At 41.5% G+C, this 6,003-nt stretch overlaps 1 long non-coding RNA gene across 1 annotated transcript; it reads right to left on the bottom strand.

Annotated features, from left to right (window-relative positions):
- Positions 1-683: 683 nt before the first annotated feature.
- Positions 684-3,846, bottom strand: LOC128108853 (uncharacterized). The gene is made up of 3 exons (XR_008217607.1): positions 3,690-3,846; positions 1,763-2,045; positions 684-1,139 (listed from the first exon to the last, which is right to left on the bottom strand). It is a non-coding gene; the product is annotated as an uncharacterized LOC128108853 (long non-coding RNA).
- Between the last annotated feature and the right edge of the window lie 2,157 nt (positions 3,847-6,003).

Genomic DNA, 6,003 nt, shown 5'->3' with positions numbered 1-6,003 from the left:
AGGAAAGTACTTATGCACAGCCCTGGTGACCCGTGAGGAGAAAGCCAACTCCTGAAAGCTGTGCTGTGTCTTCCATACAGATACCATGGTGTGTTCAAACCTGAACTCACATAAACATCAACTAATAATAATAATCAATAGAATGAAGTAAATTCAAAAACACAAAAGAAAAACACACAATCAGGTTTTGGAGAGGATCGCCTAGTGTCCACAATATCAGTATCTTACATAATCACACTACAGAGCAATGTCAAAGCCAGAAAAGTGAAGTAATAAAAATAATCAAGTTATCAGGAGGCTGAGGCAGGCAGAGCATGAGTTTGAGGCTAGTGTGGATGACATACAAAGTTCCAGACCGGCCCGGGGTACATATCAAGACCTTGACTCAGAAAAACAAGAAGGACAGAAAATGAAGGCCGGGGATGTAGCTCAGTGTAACCCAGCACTTGCCCAGGAGGCACAGGGTCCTGGGTTTGAATCCACCACCACAAAGTAGCTTTAGCAGTTCTTCAGATTTCTGTAGTCACACGTGAGCCTGAGTGTGTCTGTGTATGTGTAGTTCTATACAATTTCATCACAGAGCAGCTTCCTGTGGTCACCGTCACAGTGAAGATATAAAGTAGGTCGTTTGTAGCTGGAATTTTCCTGCCTGGCCCACAGTCAGGACAAATCTCTCTCACCTGCCAGTCCCACAGCCGCTCAAACCCAACCAAGTAAACACAGAGACTTATATTGGTTACAAACTGTATGGCCGTGGCAGGCTTCTTGCTAACTGTTCTTACAGCTTAAATTAATCCATTTCCATTAATCTATACCTTGCCACATGGCTCGTGGCTTACCGGCATCTTCACATGCTGTTTCTCATCGTGGTGGCTGGCAGTGTCTCTCTGACTCAGCCTTCCACTTCCCAGCTTTATTCTCCTCCTTGTCCCGCCTACACTTCCTGCCTAGCCAATGGCCAATCAGTGTTTTATTTATTGACTAATTAGCAACACATTTGCCATACAGAACATCCCACAGCAGTCGTTGTCACGAGGTCCCCCGTGCCCTTCCTCTAGAGACATGCCCACGCCGCCTTCATCATGCTGAATCCTTAGCTACAAGCAACTTCTCCGTCCCGATGCTCTCTCACAAGTGCTCTGCAAATGGACTAGACATAGATTGGAAGTTAGTTAGTTTTGCCTCATCCTTTTTTTTTAAACAGCACACTTTCCTCAAGGTTCATGCATGTTGCCTATCTATAGTTTCTTCCTTTGTGCTGCTGAGCAGCTTTTCAGGCATGATGTACTCTAGTTTAGCCATTCAGCCTCTGAAGGAGAAGCGTGTGGTTTACAGTTTGAGGCTATTAATAAAGGAGCCTCATCCTGTGAAAAATCTTAGTGAACACAGATTTTTATGTCTCTGCAACAAATACCCCAGAGTGGATATGGCAGATTATATGAATGGGCTGTACGTTTAGTTTTTAGAAATGGATGTGTAGTTTCCCAAAGTCCTTGTGTAATCACATGTCCCTGTTGTCAACATATGAGTGATTCAGTCTCTCCACGGTCTTGCCTTTGTTTTTAGGGTGGGTTTTATTTTTCTTTACTTGTATTTATTTACTTGTTTTATGTCTATGTGTGTCTGTGCAGCACCTCTGTACCTGGTGCCCACAGAAGAGGGTGTCAGATGCCCTGAAACTGGAGTTATGGATGGCTGTTGGCCAGTGTGTGGGTTCTGGGAGTCGAATCCAGGTCCTCTGGGAGAGCAGTCAGATGCTTACCTGCTGAACCATGTCTTCAGCCTCCTTGCTGTTTTTCCTGTTCTCCATCTGGGAGCTGTGGCTCGCTGTGGCTTTCATTTGCCTCTCCCTGAGGTCTAATGTTGATGAACATCTTTTGGGTGCTTGTTCTCCATAAACCTCTTCAAAACTACATGGACATCTTTTCCTCATTTGCTCCTTGGGTTGCTCTGTTTTTGATGCTGAGCTTTGCACGAGCTTTACATCTTCCCTGTGCACCTTTTTCAGGTACTCTGCAAGTTCTTCCTCCCAGTCTATAATTTGCCTTTCACAAAGCAAAAGGGTTGCAGTGTTAATGAGATTCAGTTTAATATTTCTCCTTTTATGACTTACGCTTTGGGTATTGAGTCTAGGAACACTTTGCCTCATCCAGGGTCACAAAGATCAAGTATTTCCTAGAAAATTTTATAGTTTCATGTTTCATATTAAAGTCCTTGAATCAGCCGTGCATATCTGGAATAAATCCTGCTTGGTTCTACTCTATTGTTCTCTGTGTACACTGTTGGGTTTGATTAGCAAAATTTTATTGAACATTTTTGCATGCCAAGTTCATGAGAAATCTTGGTCTATATTTTTCTTTTTAAGTGTTATCTTTGGTTTAAGAATCAAGGAAATACCTCATAAAGAGTTAGAAAGTGTCCCTTTGTTAACGGTTTTCATGCAGAATGCCCCCACAGGCTCATGTGTTGAAGGCCTGGTCTTCACAGGGTGGCACTTTGGAGAAGTGATCACTAGGGGGTTAACTGTGGATGGAGTAGCCACTGATGAATGTGTAGCTGAATGGACCTACAAAGGAACTGGTCAGTAGAAACGTATTTAAAGGATTTATCTTGCTCAGGTGCTCTCTCTCTCTCTCTCTCTCTCTCTCTCTCTCTCTCTCTCTCTCTCACACACACACACACACACACACACACACACACACACACACACGCATATACACATTCTGTCCATGCACTGCCTCCTCCACCATCCCTCCGACTGTGCTGATGTCCTGACTCCTTCATGCCTGAAGTGATGGAGCCAGCTGGAAGCCATTGGACTGAAACCTCTAAAACCGTGAACCAAAATAAATCTTTCCTCCTACATTTTTTAAGTTATTTCTCTCAGATAGTCTGTCTTGGTGGTAGAATGATAACAAATATTACCCCCTCACTTCATTTTTTTTGCAACACATTAAATAAAGTTGGTATTAATTCTTTGAGTGCTTGAAAAAAAACTGCCCAGTAAAACTAACCTAGGACTAGATGTTTCTTTCTCAACAGATATTTAATAACAAATTCATTTTATTTTTTGGATTTTTGAAACAGGGTCTTGCTATGTAGTCCCAAGCTAGCTTGGAAACTCTCAACATTAAACCAAGCTTGTCTCAAATTTGTGGGAATCTTTCTCCCTTTGTTTCCCAAGTGATGAGATTCCAGGTGTACAACACCATTCCGGAACAAAAGGTCCATTTTTCATATTAATAGGTTAGTGAAACCCCTTGTGCATTTAATCTGTAGCGGCAGTGTACACGCGTGTGGCAGGGAGAGTGGCTTGTACACCACCACGCACATGGGAAAGCCAATGGACAGCTTTGTGGTTAGTTCTTCCCCTGCTCCCCCCGAACCACTTTGCATGGGTTCCAGGGACTGAACTCAGGTCACCAGGCTTAGGCAGAAAGCCTGTACCTGCTGAGCCACCTCGCCAGCCCTATCATTTCATCTTGACTGGGCTTTCGTACATGATTGTGAAAGAATTGGTCCGTTTCTTATAAGGCTCTAATTTTCAAGCATAAACTTCTCCAGAATTTCCTGCTCTTGTTCTTTTTAAATAGTGTATATTAATTGTACGAATAATGGTTCTGTTATAACATTTTCATTCATATACAATCGACTTTGGTCCTTTTACGACACTTACCCACCCCTCTTACCTTCTTTTGTCTCCTCTGTTCCTCCATTGGTCCACTCTCTCTTCTTACTCTTTGTTTCTCTCCTTCGTTTTTTTTTCCTTCTTCTCTTTTGTTGACACAGAATCTCAATATGTCGCCTCAGCCTCCAGAGTTCTGGGATCCTGAGCAATCACCACAATGTCCAGCTTTGTTATCTAGAGAATTTACAATACTAATTGGATATCTTTTCTGATATAAACATTTGAGATGAATTTTGCAGTCAGCACAATTCTAAAATGTATCTAAAAATGTTGGTGTGGATTTTTTTTTTCATTTTTATCCAGTGGTATTTTTATTTTCTTTTATGTGCCTCTTTGACCCATACATTATTTACAGCTATGCTGCTTAATTCCCACGTGTTCCCACATTTTTGTCTTATTGTTGTTTTGGTTTCTAATTTCACTGTACTGTAGTCCGAGATCAGAGTCAGTATAATTCCAAACCTTTTAAATTTTCTCGTTCTTCTTATGAACCAGGATATAGTCTATTTAGGTGAATGTTCCACAGAACAACAGAACATACATTCTTCCATTGTTGGGTGAGATGGTCTACAAATGCCAATTGGATACTATTGTTTAAAGGACTTTCTCAGGTCATATAAATCCTTGAAGAGCAAGTTGTTGGGGGGCTCCAGTTATTCAAAATCCCCTTTCCACCCTGCCATCCCAGGTCCACGCCCTTCCTAAGGATCTTCCCCTTCAGGAACCTAGTCCTTCAATGCTCAAAGTCACTCTTTTGAGGATTATTGACATTTAAATAAGCGCAGTGCCCAACCCACTCATTAAATGTGATAAAGTCTGGGTCTGGGACCTGAAGGAGATAGGTAACAGGAGATGCCCAACATATCAAAGTTGGTCTAGAGTCCATCAGGCAAAGTCAAAACTCATTCCAACTAGAAAACTGGGAAATTCCAGTATGTCTATGAAGTAACCAAAAGTCAGCATTTCAACCAACAGCTGAAACCATGAACTAACCAAGAAACTCAAGGTTGGGATCCAAGACCTCACTAGAGCATGCAAGAGTCCCATGTGGTTTCCTCTAAGCCTTCTTACCTAGAATTCCTGGGACAAGGTCAAGGGGACCCTTCCTGGACAGTCTGAAACACAGCCTCATAAACTGTGAGTCATAAACTCATATGTATGCTGTGTGGAGGCCGTGAGAAATGGGAATCTGAGCCTGTGCTGTATCACACAGCTTCACCACAGACTCGGTTCTGAACACACTCTCTGCCCACTTTGCACTGTGCATGCCATCACAGCACAGCACAGGACACAGACAACACTGCTCGAACTACTGTGGCTCAGCTCTGAAACTGTACAAACAATGTTTCCTGCTTTTATAGACACAGAACAGCTTAACTGTAGAAAACACTTTGGGATTCTCCTAGCATTGTTCCTCAATATGTATCAAATGAGCACATCCTCACATTGTATAGTTAGAATGTTTCATTTCTTTTCAATGCTGCTTGAGTTGCTGAGTTTCAGTTTTAAAACATACTAAATTAATTTTTACTTGGGATTAGAACAGACTATCCAACACCTCCTAAAATTCTCTTAAAGTGCATCTGCCATGCTGTGCTACCCATGTACACAAGGTGGCATTCTCAGTATCAACAACTACAAAAAGTACTGATCATCTCTAAAAAACATTAAAAATGCTCTACATCCTGAAGGGCCGAATACTGAGCCACGACTTAATTTTTATGTAAAAATAAGCAAACAATCCATTCCCTAAGTATATACATCAACTGTCACCCTTAATAAATAGCAACAGTATATGTATATTGGGGAATTATTTTTAAACACATTTCTTTATGATTTGTGGTCAGTAAATGTTGAGCTTGTATACCTATTTTATATATCTTTCTAACTAGATGCATGTTAAATATTCTCAGGCAAAAAAGGTCTCAAGTAGAAAAAGTTTAAGGATCCCTGATCTAAAAGTAACCTTCTAGCAAAATTGACTGCCTCTGGGGCTGGAGAGATGACCCATTGGCTAAGAGTACTTGTTTCTCTTGCAGAGGACAATTCCTAGTATCTCCATGGAAGCTCACAGGCATCTAGAACTCCAATTCTAGGGGTTCTTGTGCCCTCTTCTGGCCTCTATGGGTACTACATGCACATGGTGCACATACACACAAGCAGCAGAACACTCGTATTCATAAAATAAAAGAATGATTTTAAAACAAAATTGGCTGCTACTGCAACAATTTCCATTATCAGCAACAAGATGATGAAGAAGATACTCAGAAATACACCCCCTGGATGCTCTCAACTCATTCTATGCTAATATCACC

Source organism: Peromyscus californicus, unplaced genomic scaffold, assembly GCF_007827085.1.
Source record: "Peromyscus californicus insignis strain IS unplaced genomic scaffold, ASM782708v3 Scaffold_13__1_contigs__length_99412109, whole genome shotgun sequence".
NCBI classification, from domain to species: Eukaryota; Metazoa; Chordata; class Mammalia; order Rodentia; family Cricetidae; genus Peromyscus; species Peromyscus californicus.
This window is presented reverse-complemented; position numbering and strand designations above follow the sequence as displayed.